This window comes from Nelumbo lutea, chromosome 1 (assembly GCF_056320005.1).
Source record: "Nelumbo lutea isolate HS-2025 chromosome 1, American lotus-T2T, whole genome shotgun sequence".
In the NCBI taxonomy this organism is placed as follows: Eukaryota; Viridiplantae; Streptophyta; class Magnoliopsida; order Proteales; family Nelumbonaceae; genus Nelumbo; species Nelumbo lutea.
In genome coordinates this window covers 209,761,603-209,776,252 of record NC_142684.1, presented here as the reverse complement: position 1 = coordinate 209,776,252, position 14,650 = coordinate 209,761,603, and positions in this window count along the sequence as shown.

Here is a 14,650-nt window from a genome sequence, read left to right as displayed (position 1 = left end):
TACATACCTACACACACACACACACAAATTTGGATTAGCTAAACGCTTTAGCTGTTTAACAGGTTATGGAACCAATGATGAGGTTCCACACAAGTAATAAATTCATGGGACCCATTATAAAAATGTGGGTCCCATGACTTTAAATACTAATGTGGGACCTTATAATTGGTTCCACAGCCCACTGAACAACTAAAGCATTCAACTAAACCTTACTCCACACACACACACACACGACTGACATGGCACAATCTGGCCTATCCGGCCTGGCTAGTCGTAGTCAGCGGCCTGAAGACAAAAATGATTCTCTGGGTCAATTTTTAAAACACCAGTTTTATCAACCCTAACCAAATAAGCACAAGGCAATGTGGATTTACCACTTAACCCAACCCCCCCCCCCATTATAATAAACTTAATAATCATTAATAATTTAATGGACTTGAAATAAAATAGATCGATAAGATAGGATGTAACCAACCTAAATAAAACAGATTGATAGAATAGGATGTACCAAACTAATATAGTTGGGATAAGGGCATGAATGATGATAAACCCAACCCATTGAACCAATAACTTATGGTTTTGATCCCACAACTCTCTTTTATGAAATACAGGATGGTCTCCCCATAACCCATCCCCTTCATGCATTAGGAACATCTCTTGTGCGCGTGGAGATGTTTCCAATACAGAGGGATGGGTTGTGTGGGGCACGGTTTGTGGACAGCTCATTGGACTTCTTCTTTTCAGAGACATTGAGAAAGTTGGTCAGCTGCTACATGCTAATAAAATTTTTAGAGGTGAAGATTTGGCTTTCCATATATATATTTCACTTTCCATAGAGAATCGACTACAAGTCAAGGAGACAAGATTATGTTTTCTGGTGCAACTTTCTATTTCTTGTTTTTGCTGCATTTCTCTTAAACTCACCATGACTATTCAACATTTCTCTTCAACACGCCATAACTTTTCAAAATGTCTAAAACTCACCATGTCACTAACTTGACGTTAAACGGACTAACAATTGTTAATATACAACCATTTTACCTTCATAGAAAAATATAAAATATATACATGTTTATTTTAATGTTTTAACTAAAAAAATGAAGAAAAGGAAAAATTATTTTTAAATTATAGAAACTATAGAAATTGAAAAACAAAAACAAAAAATAAAAATTATAGAAAAAACACCAAAAATTATAGAAAAGCACAAAAACTATAAATAAATAACAAAAAAATACAAGAAAATTTATAGATCATAGAAAATAGAAATTATAACAAAACACTAAAAATGCAAAAAAAAAACAAGAAATTTGAAAACTGAAAAAGACAAAAAGTATAAAGTTTAGATAAAAACAAAAATTGCAAATATACATAAAATGATAAAAATTATATAGAAAAAGTAATAAATTGTAGAAAACACGAACATGATAAATTTTTCAAAAAATAAAAAATAAAACATAAAAAATACATAAAGTGATAAGAATTTAAATATTTGTGCAACTAAAAATAAAAAAAAAATTAGAAAAAAAAAAGAAATGCTCATTTTTGAAAAATATATATAAATTTTAGAAAAAATAAAAAATTGCAGACAAACTAATAAAATGATAAAAATTTTCAGTAAAATCAAACAAAAATTAGACAATGGGGATCATCAGTTTGGAATCTTTTTGGATGAAGGGCAAAATGGGTATTTTAAGGTCTGAAGTTGGATGGATGGTCGAACGAAAAGTTGATGAAGGTTTTGGTAGGTTTGGGGATCTTGGACGGAGTATTTCAATAAAGATCTCGGATTTGGGGAGTGATGACCAATGAGGATTGTTAATTTTGAATTTTTTTGGTTGATGGGCAAAATGGGTATTTTAAGGTCTGAGGTTGCATGGGTGGTTAATCGGGAAGTTGTTGGAGGTTTTGGTAGGTTTGGGGGTCCTAGATGATGTGTTTCGATCAAGATCTTGGATTTGGAGAATGGCGACTAATCAGTTCAAGACCGAACCAGACTGGAAAAAATGGGAATTGATCAGGTGATCGGCTCCATTTTTTTAGAAAATCGGATTTTACTCAAAAACCATTGATTTTGATCAGCAAATCGTTGACCTGGGCGGTTTGCCATTCGAACCATTTTGACCATTTTTTTATTTTTTTAATGTTTTATTTTTTGTCAGAACAGGCCAACCATTCGGTTCAAATGATCGGACTGTTTGACCTAGGAACTGGACCCCTGACCGGTTCATTCTCCGGGCTGTTTTAAAAACCTTGATGCCAACCCAAACTCACCTATTTACGACGAAGAATCGTGATGCCAAATACCAATCGTCCGAGTTTGTTGATCTCAATTACAACCTAATAGACTCCAACAATGGCGGAGCCAGGAAATTTTCATAAGGAGCCAAAACTGGATTAGGGAGAGCCAACCATTGAGTTGGGGAGTGGAGGAGGGGGAACTTACATGAAAATTTGTATTAATAGTGGGGGATTTCTGGACCATGGGTGTGGGGGAATGGCTCCCTTGGGTCTCCCCAACCCCACCCCTGGACTCCAATAGAACTCCTAACTCAGTTTGGAAATATGTACAGTACAAATATATGCAAACTAATACAAAATACATAGTTTTGCACTCTACATATTTGTATTTATACTCCTTCCAAATTGAGCTTAAACAACAAGTTAGGAACAACCAATCCAATGGTTCCCTTGGGTCCCCCCTAACTCCGCCCTTGGACTCCAATAGAACTCCTAACTCAGTTTGGAACGAGTACAAATACAAATATGTACAATACAAATATATACAAAGTAATACAAAATACATAGTTTTCCACTCTACACATTTGTATTTATACTCCTTCCAAATTGAGCATAAACAACAAGTTAAGAACCTATCTATCATGTACTATCGGCAAATGCATGATAACCAATGGCGCAAATGCACAGCTCTTCCTTTCCTTATTAGAACTCCCTTTCGTGCTGGAGACCCAAGGTTCACTACTGGGTTGGTGATCGTAACCAGCCTAACAAGGTTCTAAATATTGATATGTCCGATAAGCTGGTAGAGGTGTATCGAGCAGTATCAATGTTTTTTTTTTACTTTTTTTTTTCAAATCCAGTTCAGGGGGCTGGTTTAAGTTTCGTCCACCCCATAAACTGGTCAATACCCCGATACACTCTCTGTAGGGGTGTATTGGGGTGCTCCTGATACGATATGTATCGATGCTTTGAACCTTACAGCCTAATATCAAGAACATGGTGAACTTTTACTTAGCTGCCCAAGACCCAAGGTTCAAAATATCAATACAGTCCGAGACTTAGTAGGGGCATATAGGCCCTCACTACTTTTTTTCCTTTATGAACCTGGTTCAAAGGGGTTGGTCTAAGCCTCTTCTACCCCTGAACTGGGTTAAACCCAAAAACACCCGGGCATTAGGGCATATCAGGAAGCTCACAATACGGTCTGATATGTATCGAAATTTCAAACCTTGCGGAGATTCAAGACTGCTTGGACGAAAAGAAACTACGGTATCCTGTGTTATCAGGATGTGGAGCTTCCGTGGTTGAAAGCTAAGCCCATGCATGCCTCGTAAAACCAATGCATATGTACGTGCAAGCAAAGATTGTAGAGAGGGGAATCAAGAAGACGAAAACTGTGAGTGAGTTCCCAAAAGATCTGGACACAGCATTCAAAACAGTGGTTAAGAAGCCAGGAGGAGAAAGAGACTGAAGAGGAGATATTGGTGATAGATGATATAGAGGTGGTGAAGTTCGATGTATACATGAATACATCAACGATGAAGACGAAGCGATTGGGAGGACTTGGATGTTGAAAGTGATGATGATGAGGTGGTGGTGACTACAGTCCCACCATTGGAGGGATCGGGATAGTCTTTATTTCCTGATTTTATTAATTGGTTTAAGAATCCTGGCCCCTCTTTCTTATCTTTAACTTCTTCTTTTTTCCTTTAATCGTGAAGAATGAAGATGTTTGCTGCAGCAACAGTATCGTCTATGTTTTCAATAAATTCAATAAATCCATTGAACTGATCATGAAGTCTCAAGTACTTCATAATTAGTTTAATGCTTTTCCCTCGACATCTTTTTCTTGCCATCAATCCACATCCTGAGTTGACTTTTCTAAGAGAACTAGTTAGAGGTGCTAAACTAAGCCCGGACCCGAAGAGCCCAGATTTCCTCCTCACTGGAGGTGTAGATGATCCGTGCTGTGTTGGGCCTGAGGTTTTGAAGTCCACGGGCCGTGTTACTTGCGTGCCGGTATGGCCCAGCATAACCCATATATATTGTTTATTTATTTTATATATATATATATATATAATATATTTTATATATTTATATATACTATATAATATATTATATAAATTATAATTTAATAATATATTAATAAAATAAACAATTTTTTTCAATTTTATTATACTAATTTATTTAATTATTGTATATATAAATAATCGTATATATCAAAATTCATATAAAATTAAAATTTTAATTTTTTTTAGTTTTTTAAATAAATAAGCAAAAATATCTTTGGCCCGATCCATGGCCTGGCCCATGGGCCAACACGGCACAGGCCCACCTGGGCCTAGGCCATGGGCCATGTCGGGCCAACCCCCAAAATTTCCACCAAGAGGATGGCATGGCCCATGGTGGCCCACGGGCCAGCACAACATGGCAAACCTTTAGGGTGAGCCGCCAACGGGCCGTGTTGTGCCAGCCCGGCCCGGCCCACTTTATACCTCAACTCCTCACTTTTCCTACCCACGCTCTATCAAATCCCGAATGGAACCTGAACCAGGCCCCACCACATTTCCTTAGTCATTACAATTGACGCGTTTACTTCTGGTTGGGTGTTACTGTCCCGTGTTATAATATTGTTTCTAACTTTAAGTAGACCCAAATTCCCTCCTCAACAGAAAAAGGAAAAGAAAAGAAATAAAGATATCTAACTTCTCCATAACCGTTGTTAGTTGAGTTCAGATGTATTGAATTGTGGCTAAACCAGTGCTCTCTCTATCTTTAGCTTCACACGACACCTAACCAAGGATTTGATGCAGTATTGGACATTTGCTTGTCGACCATATCCAACTGCAAGTTAAGATGCAAAAAAAAAAGTGTTACTTTTTTTAACCCCAAAGAGTTGTGGTGGATCTTCCTTAACCTCTTTAATTAGTTTAATTAAAATTTTGATTATCATCTTGACTCAGCTAGGTAGGATGATCTACTATCAGCATCTACTTTTAGAAATTAAACTCGATAACCTAAATTGGAATTAGAGATCCCAATAAACTGGAATTAAAGATCCCAATAGAAGAATCCCTAAGCTTTTTTTTCCTTATTATTTGCAATGATTTGGAAAATCTATTGTGTTTGAATTAGTTACGTGGTTTATTTGATTTGTTTTTCATTGTAACAGCACTAATGTTTCCATTTTCCCTTTTTTTTTTCAAGGTTTCCTTCTTTTTAGGGTGCTCCTTGAAGTATTGTTCAGGTTTGGGTTTCAACGATGGTTTGATTTGAGTTTAGGGTTTCAGTTGTTTTTCAATCTATTTGTCTTATTATCATCTAATGTGCTATTTGTTTTGTCTTTTTTTCTGTTCACATGCTTCTTTGTCTAATTTGCAGATTTTCCTTTTGTTCATTCTATGTTTGCAAGATTCCCTTTTGTTCTCTAGTACAAATGGAGTTCAAGGGTGACTCTTGTGACCATAGAGCATTTGGGTAATTTCTTCATTCTATGTTTGTAATTCAAGTTCATATGTTTGTGTGATTTAAGATTGTTGATTAGGATAGGTGGTTTTTCATATGTTGTTTTTCTTTTCCAAATTACATTGTTTTTTCCCACCTTGATGTGATCTATTTCTCCTTCTTTATGTTTATTTTTTTACAAGATTCGACTCCCTCTATTTTGCAATTTAAGTATTATTGACTATTGAGGTTGTCTTCATTGTGCCTACTCTATTGTACTTCTGTATTTTCATTTTCCTTTTTTATTTCGATGGTTTCTGGAGGTGTTTAGGTTTGATCGTGTTTCTTCTATATTTGTTTGCAGCTGGAATGGAGATTGGTGTGAGATGGTGGTGCTCTTCTCTATTTTATTTTTTATTTAGAATACAAGGAATAATTATTAGGGGAGGAGAACTAGAACTCTCCTTAATCGATCGGTCTATTCTCCTTCAACTTTTATCTTAACTTCTCAACTTTTCTTCCCACAAGAATTACATCATGATGGACGGACTACGAAGACTGGGACTGGAATTTAAGGATGATATGTAGGAATGGACATGTTTTGACCAAAGGGAAGACTTTGCAAGATTAGTTGTTTTCTTTCTTAACAATCATATTCTATTGGGTGTAGGTTGTAGATGATTATCCGTATGGTGGGGACTCGAGGTCAGTGGGGTGGACATTATTTTCTTATCTAGCCGGGAAGTGTGGGATGCACTTCTGATCTAATGCGTTTGGATTCAAAGGAATTTTCTCTTCGAGTCCAATCACATTCCAACACGTCACTAGGTGCTAAGTTGGAGTAAACCTGAGTTGGATCCTAACTGTGGATTGTCAATGTACCTTTATTTGTATGGCATTGTTATTTTTAAATATATAATTAATTTTACTTATTGTCATTCAAATATTTTATCTGTAAATAAAAATTAATCAATGAAAAATGAGTTAAAATAGTTTTGATACAAAGTAATAAAAACTTGGATCATTTTACTGAAACTACTAAATTTTTTCCCTTTTAAAGCAAATAGTTTACATTCGGCTTTCAGAATTCTACTAGCCCTATAAATAAAAATCAATAAATTAAAAATGAGTTAAAATAGTTTTGACTACAAAGATAGTGATAAAAACTTAGATCATTTTACTAAAACTATTAAATTCTACCCCCATCCTTTTAAAGCAAATAGTTTACATAGAACTTTCACAATTCCACTAGCCCCTCCAACGTAGGGGGCCCTTCTGCTAGTTACTAATTAATAGGTACGAAAGATACAATCTTGTACTTTACCCACCTCAAGATACTTGCACCACTAAGATCTGAGACCAAATCAGCTCCCCACAAGATTTCCCCCCACAATGTCCCACAGCACGCCCCCATCGTGTATTGGGAACATCTCTAGATGATAATCCCAGAAATGATGATATCATCATCGGGAGATGCTCCCAATACACGGCAGGGGTGTGTTGTGGGACGTTGTTGGGTGCAATCTTGTGGGGGGCTGATTTGAACCCACCTTAGAAGGTTAGAAACTAAACTGATGACTTGGTAGATGTTTGAGACCATACAACACGCAAATGAGTTAACTCAAGATGAAAACTAATGAGGTGGGGACCCCAATGCATGTGATTTGTTAAGAGAAATGAAACAATAGGAATGTAATGTTGTTTAAAATGATTAATATTTATTTTAGTAATTTATTATAAAATTAGTTTGGTAATTTATTAATTTAGATTAATTATATGAACGGTTTTTAACAAAAATAATAAAGTATTGCCAATTACTAAATAAAATAATTATTTTTTATATTATCTGTTAATATTCCATTTTATTTATTTTATTTCATTAATGATTAAATGCTACATTTTTTTGTAAATATTAGTAAATATATAAAATTAGGTTGTAATCATAATTAAATTAATCTATGGATTAAAATTAAATTAATCTATGGATTAAAATTAAATTAATCTAAGCTCGTGCTTGAGGTTTAAGAGTTCAGTTTGGGCTTGGGTTGATCCTTAACCTGACCCAACCTACCCAAGTTGCACCCCTAAGAACAACCCATCCATGTATTATTTTTGGGTTTTAACTAATTTTACATAAAAATTATTAAGATTTTGGTCAAAAGAGCTACGAGAGATGGGCTACCCCCATTATGTAGCCCAATGAATCAAATAAATAAAAGATCTTGAGTGTAATTTTGATAGTGCATTAACAGGTTTGAAGGTTGTTTGACCCAACTCGGCCTACACCCCAAGCATAATAATATTTGTACTAGTGGAGGGGCCTTGCTTCACAGGGATTGATTGGAATGGAACAATCGATTTGTTGACCCGTTGATCTGGTCTCTGGCCAAAAACCGCTGAATCGGTCAATGACCCATTGACTCAAGTGGTCGAATTATCAACCCATTGACCCGTTCAATGGTTTTGGCCTTTTTTTTATTTTCTTAATTGGGAACCATCCAGGCAACCAGTTCCATTTTATTTGGAAATTGGTCAACAACCCATTGACCCAGACAATCGAACTGTTGACCCGTTCAATGGCTTTTGGTCTTTTTTTTTATTTTTGTTGTTAGAACGGGTCATTCGTTCGAATCAAGCAGTCAAACCGTCGACCCGAAAACCAGCTTCGTTTTACCCCAATCCCAGTCCCTGGCAAAAAATTGTTGAATCGGTCAATGACTCATTGACCCGAATGGTCGAACCGTTAACCCATTGACCCATTTGAAATCATTTCAGAGGTTTTCTCTGACTTTGTCCGTGTCAACAAACAATTTGAAATACCTCGACTTTTATAGAACAGGTCCGAGTCAAATAGCAATGATTCGAAGCACTTCTTTTTACACTATTTCGGAAACCCAAGGACTCAATCGTATGGATATGTAAAATACAGGATTTTGGTCATTTTTTTATTCTTTTAATTTTTGTTGTCAAAATGGGCCATCCGTTCAAATCGAACAGTCGAACTATCGACCCGAAAACCGGTGGCCAGAATGATTCCGTCTTCAGGTCGTATGAGTCACACGTTCAAATGACATTAATGGACCTCAGGCACTCAATTTTTTGCCTATAATTATTTTTGTCAAAATGGGTCATTCATTTTTTTTAATTGGGTATCGTCTAGGCAACCGATCTGTTTTACTCCAATTCCGGTCCTTGGCCAAAAATCGTTGAATCAGTCAATGACCCATTGACCCAAGTGGTCGAACTGTTAACCCTTTTTTTATTTTTTTATTTTTTTTTTTGTCAGAATGGGACATCCGTTTAAACCAGACAGTCGAATTGTCAACCCGAAAACTAGTAGCTAGAACGGTTCCATTTTTGGGTCATATGAGTCACACGCTCGAATGACATAACACGTATGACACTGCTTAATCGACCTTACACACTCAATTTTTTGCCTATAATTTTTGTTGTCATAATGGGTCATCCATTCAAAGCAAACGATCAAAGTATCAACCCGAAAACCAATGGCCAGAATGGTTCCATAATTTTTGTTGTCAGAATGGACTGCCCGTTCGAATCGGATGATCGAATCGTCGACCCAAAAACCGGTGGCCAGAATGGTTCCATCATTTTTTACTTATAATTTTTGTTGTTAGAATGGGCCATCCGTTCGAACTAGAACAACATTATAATATTTTATTAAACAATCAATAACAATACTTTTAATAACATTTTTAATTATTTTTAATATAACAATTTATTAACAATATTTATTAATAACAATACTTATAATTTAAATTTAAGTAAATATCTATTTATAATAATAGTAATTATTAATTATAATCACTAATTGTATATTTATTAAATTACTATAATAATCAGTAATTAAGATATATTAATTTAATCAATAATTATTATTGTTATAATAATAACAGTAATTACTTACTGTTATTTATAATAATGGGTGCTCTCACATGGGAATCTACTCGTACGAGTAGATTCCATTTCCTGCACGGAGAGAGCACCCCTATTGTGTGTGTGTGTGTGTGTGTGTGTGTGTGTGTGTTATATATATATATATATATATATATATATATATATATATATATATATATATTAATACTTAGCTATTCGAGTTAGGCTCGCCGAAATTGTGTTAGGTTCGAGCTCGATTCAAGCTAGAGACTTGAGTTCGAGTTCGACTGCAAGCCAAGTTTTTTCTAAAAAATAAAAAATTATACATATAAAAATATTTTTTATTTTACATACAAAAAATATGAATTATAAAAATTATTTACCATTATACATAAAAAATAAAAATATTATATATAATAAAAATTATTTATTATATATATTTATATGTATGTATGTATATATTTATGTATGTATGTATGTATGTATGTATGCATGTATGTATGTATGTATGTATGTATGTATGTATGTATGTATGTATTTGTGCATATAATAAAAAATTATTTATTTATGTATGTATGTATGTATATATGTATGTATGTATGTATGTATATATGTATATATGTATGTATGTATGTATGTATGTATGTATGTATGTATGTATTTGTGCATATAATAAAAAATTATTTATTTATTATACTAGGCTCACGAGCCGAGCTTCACTGGGTTCGAGCTCAACTTGAAGCTAAGTTTAAACTGGGCCAAGCCGAGCTTTTCACGAGCCAAGCTCGAATAGCCTGTGAAAAGCTCAGCTCGTGGCCACCCCTAGGCTTGAAACAAGGACATGCTTGCTCATGTTAATTATAAATCTTTTACAAATTAAAATTTTTATGTAACTTTAATTAGTATTTTATAAAAATATATAAATTCTATCTATATATTAATATAAATTTTGTTATCTAAATATCACATAATAGTATTTTCCATATATGTATATAACTTCCAAGTAGAGCTTAGGGGTTGCTTAGCTTGGGCTTTGCCCAATATCTGCATTATGCGTAGGCTTGGTATAGATCTAAGCTAAACCTAGAACAAAAGAAGATAATTGCTTGAGCCCGAAAATTTGTATAATTTTAACTAGGTGGGCAAAGTTATTAGTTTTATTCTCTTAGTTAATTTTTATAATTTTTATATGAAACACAAATGGCTTTTTTGATAATAAACGTAAGTGGCTACACAAGACCGGGGGGTAGCACATCCCCACAAATCACATGAAATGCAAATGGTTTGTTTTATTATTTTTAATTTTTTTTACTTTTTATTATTAAATAGAATTCAAGTAACCCCCTAGTGCATTTCCATTGTCTCTCTAAGGAAAAAAGGGAGTGAAAATAAGGATTTTTTAAAGGAAAAATCAAGGGTAAATTACAGACCGCCAACCTGTACTTAAGGGTGGTGACACTTATCCCCATTGCCGAACTTTGTTTTGCAGTAGGGATCCCCCTCAACTTCTGGATTTCAACACTACCCCTATTGAAACGAAAATAACGAAAATGGGCATGCCAAACCACAATATCTCTTTATACCCATTTTGTTATTTTGGTGTCTTGTTTTCTCAGCCTAATCTTAAATGGAAAATTTAAAGCATTTTTGGTTATGCTTCCATTTTTATTTGTAAAAAACACCACCACATCAACGTGCAAAAAAATGTAAATGCTTGGGTTTACGAACATTGGAAGAAGCTTTAAATTCTTGCTTCTCCCAACGACCCATCATTTCTTGGAATACACAACTTACATGGCATTGACGTAGGGTCTTACATGGAAGCATTAAGAAGTGACCCGATGTGTCACGGATCATGATGCACTACTTTTATATTTTGTTCTACTAACTATTATATTATCAAATAAAACATATATTTTATTATTTTCTATTTTAATATAGGTTGTATTCAAGTTAGAGGGATTTCCCTTTGTAAATGGACTGAGTGGTTCCAGACTTTATAGGGTAGATGTCATCATCAAATGATATGAGCCTTTAGATTTGATTTATATGCAAGATCAACCGTTGGATCTCAACTTCAGCCATTATAAATGTGTATGGGCATTCTAGATCATTAAATTAACTTGATCATGTTCCAACATAAAGCAAGAATGTCACATTGGGCTGTTTATGGTGTTGTTTCTTGAAACAGCCCGTCAAACAACCAAAAAGGAAAAAAAATGCTATTGGAAATGCCCCACCAAATAGCCTAAACCAACAATAAAAAAAAGTGACATTTTTTAAATAAACACTTTATCTGAAAAATGCCCATCCATAAATGCCAATATAACCAAACAAGACGTACAAGCAATTTTACTTTTATTATTAACCCCATTTATAAAGTATGGGCGAAGTGCTTAAGTCCCAAAGTTTAAGGGGTCTTTGTTGCAAAACAAAGTTAAGGGCTAAGCATCATTACCACCACCCCCTAAGCTCAATTTGAAAGGAGTACAAATGTAAAGATGTAGGATGCAAAACCTTGTATTTTGTGTTATTTGGTATGCATTTGGATGGGGCATATTTGTATTTGTACTCTTTATAATGGAGGTCGATTTACCCTCTAATGATGCCTTGTGCCTTGATATATGGCAATGTAAGGGACACTTTATTGAACCACATCGCAACATGTGGTGGCACAACGCTTGATAGCACCATGAATTATTGGTGCCAACCTTTGACCTGGGCTATCTTCGACATGAAGGACATACTTTTGACCTTGGGCCACCTCTAACGTGAAGGACATGTTCCCAACTTGGCTGAACTCCAGCGTCAGAGGTAAGATTGACTTGTACCATGAACAACCATAAATTTCCACCTTGTCACGGTCTGACACAAGCTTAGCCTTGCCTACGCTTAGTGAGCTTACGTTAAGGGACACCATCATCATTTTCACCTATAAGATTTTTGGGAGAAGTGATGTTATCTTTAGGCATACTACCAAAAGCTTAACGTAATCTTCGAGGAGGGGTGGTTGACCTCCTTGGGTGCCTAACCTTGGCACTCCTTGACCAACATCCCTTGCGGGGCGGCCCTGGCTAATGGCTAGCATGGCTACCAGGGTTCCTCATGGGTGCACACATGCTCATGGGGACAATGCATGGACCGGCACTGCGCCACCGACACTCAAGGGAGGCTCTGCACGTGGATCTAGCTTATGCATGTCCCTACACTTCGCCAACCCCGTGTCTGAGCTTAATGAACTATCTTGTTGCCCATAGCGTACGAGTGTGTTCCGGCCCAGCAGTTGCCTATCATCATCAATACATCAGGTGCCTACATCATCGGCATACAAGAGTCCCTTCACTTCGGCGCCAAGTCGTCTCTCATCATGGCCATCCCCCTTTAGCACGTAAATGACGCCTCCCATGGACCGGCAAGAGCCAGTAGAGAACCCTGACCATGAGCCTTGAGGTCATGATCCAGTGCTACTGACCTTGATGGAGCCATCTCATTGGGCAACTCCTAGTCCTAAGCATACAAAAGGCTTGTCCTGGCCTGCATTGGCCTGGACGCCGCACGGGTTTATTTCGCTACAGTTCTACCCCCGTTATAGTTGGTATCAGAGCAGATCATCACAGAGCCAGTTGAAGCGGTAATCCCGACAAGCAACACATCATAGGGTGTAGTCCCTAGGCACTTCCACTCAGGTTCAAGCAAGCAACATACACATCAGGCTTGGAAAGAGGCCATTCATCATGTCCCCATTCCAATGATCCCAAAGTAGTGTCCTTGTGGGGGCAGACACATTGGGTGTTGTGCTCATGCGGGGGCAGATGCATGAGCCATTTAATGGAAGGCATATTGTGGTGGTTTGAGTGGGGAAGTGCTATGCTTCCTCATGGACACCAGTTGCTGTTTATTTTAGTGAGTTGTGGGCGGTGCGCCTACATCTTGGTTTCATGACGGATGAGCCATTGTTTTGTAGCTTGTTAGAGGCACTATTGAGGCAGGGACAATAGTCCGAATTGGTTTGTGTCGACAGTTGGTCAGGAATATCATTGAAGTGGCAATTTTGCATTAAATGGGTCCTCGGTTGAAGCCACAATATTGGAATGATAGGAATGTGGGTACACTGGCCATTGGAGCATGGTGGCCCTACACCGACAATGCGTCAAAGGGCATGCTCAGCTCATCACAAGGCGGAACACTTGCGGTAGCAACAACACATCACAAGGCAAGTGCATGTTCGGCAACATCATGGGTAAAAGTTGCCACACTCACGCTCATTGCGGTCAAATCTCCTTGAGGCAACAACACATTGGGGCCCCCTCAGAGCGAAGAGGTAGCTCGAGTCGGCGTAGTGAGGTATAGTTTCAAGGGTCAAGAGAGCATAAGCCATAGACTAGGTTTGAGTAACCCACACACAGCGAGGTAAAGTCTGCAGGCTAGCATGGGAAAGGGTACGTAGGACACATTGCCAATAGTAGGAGTAGACCTATCACATCGTGTTCAGTAGCACCATCGAAAAGCTACCATGAAGACGGTCGAGCCTTGAGGTAAAGATGATACATGGTGCAGACCTCCGCAAAGCACACACATTCAATTTCTTCGAGGGCCTTTCTCACACACTTTTCAATGGCATAAACATTGCGCAGTTTGAGTAACCTCAACACGAGGGATGAAGTCCAGGCAAGCCGGCATGGTGAAATGGTTTCGTCCCCATAAATGGACACCAACATAGGAGAGACCCAGATTGGCCAGGCAAGCCCAGGAACTAGCACACAAGTGGATGGCGTGGGACACAGACGCCCATTCATAGAATGAACCATTGTCGAGGATGACAAAGGAATGAGTGGGGGAACCTATCATGGTCTGACACATGCTTAGCCTTGCCTACACTTGGTGGGCTTACGTTAAGGGACACCATCATCATTTTTGCCTATAAGATTTTTGGGAGAAGTGATGTTATGTTCAGGCATACTACCAAAAGCTTAACGTACTCTTTGAGGAGAGGTGGTCGACTTCCTTGGGTGCCTAACCTTGGCACTCCTAGACCAACATCCCTTGCGGGGTGGCCCTGGTTAATGGCTAG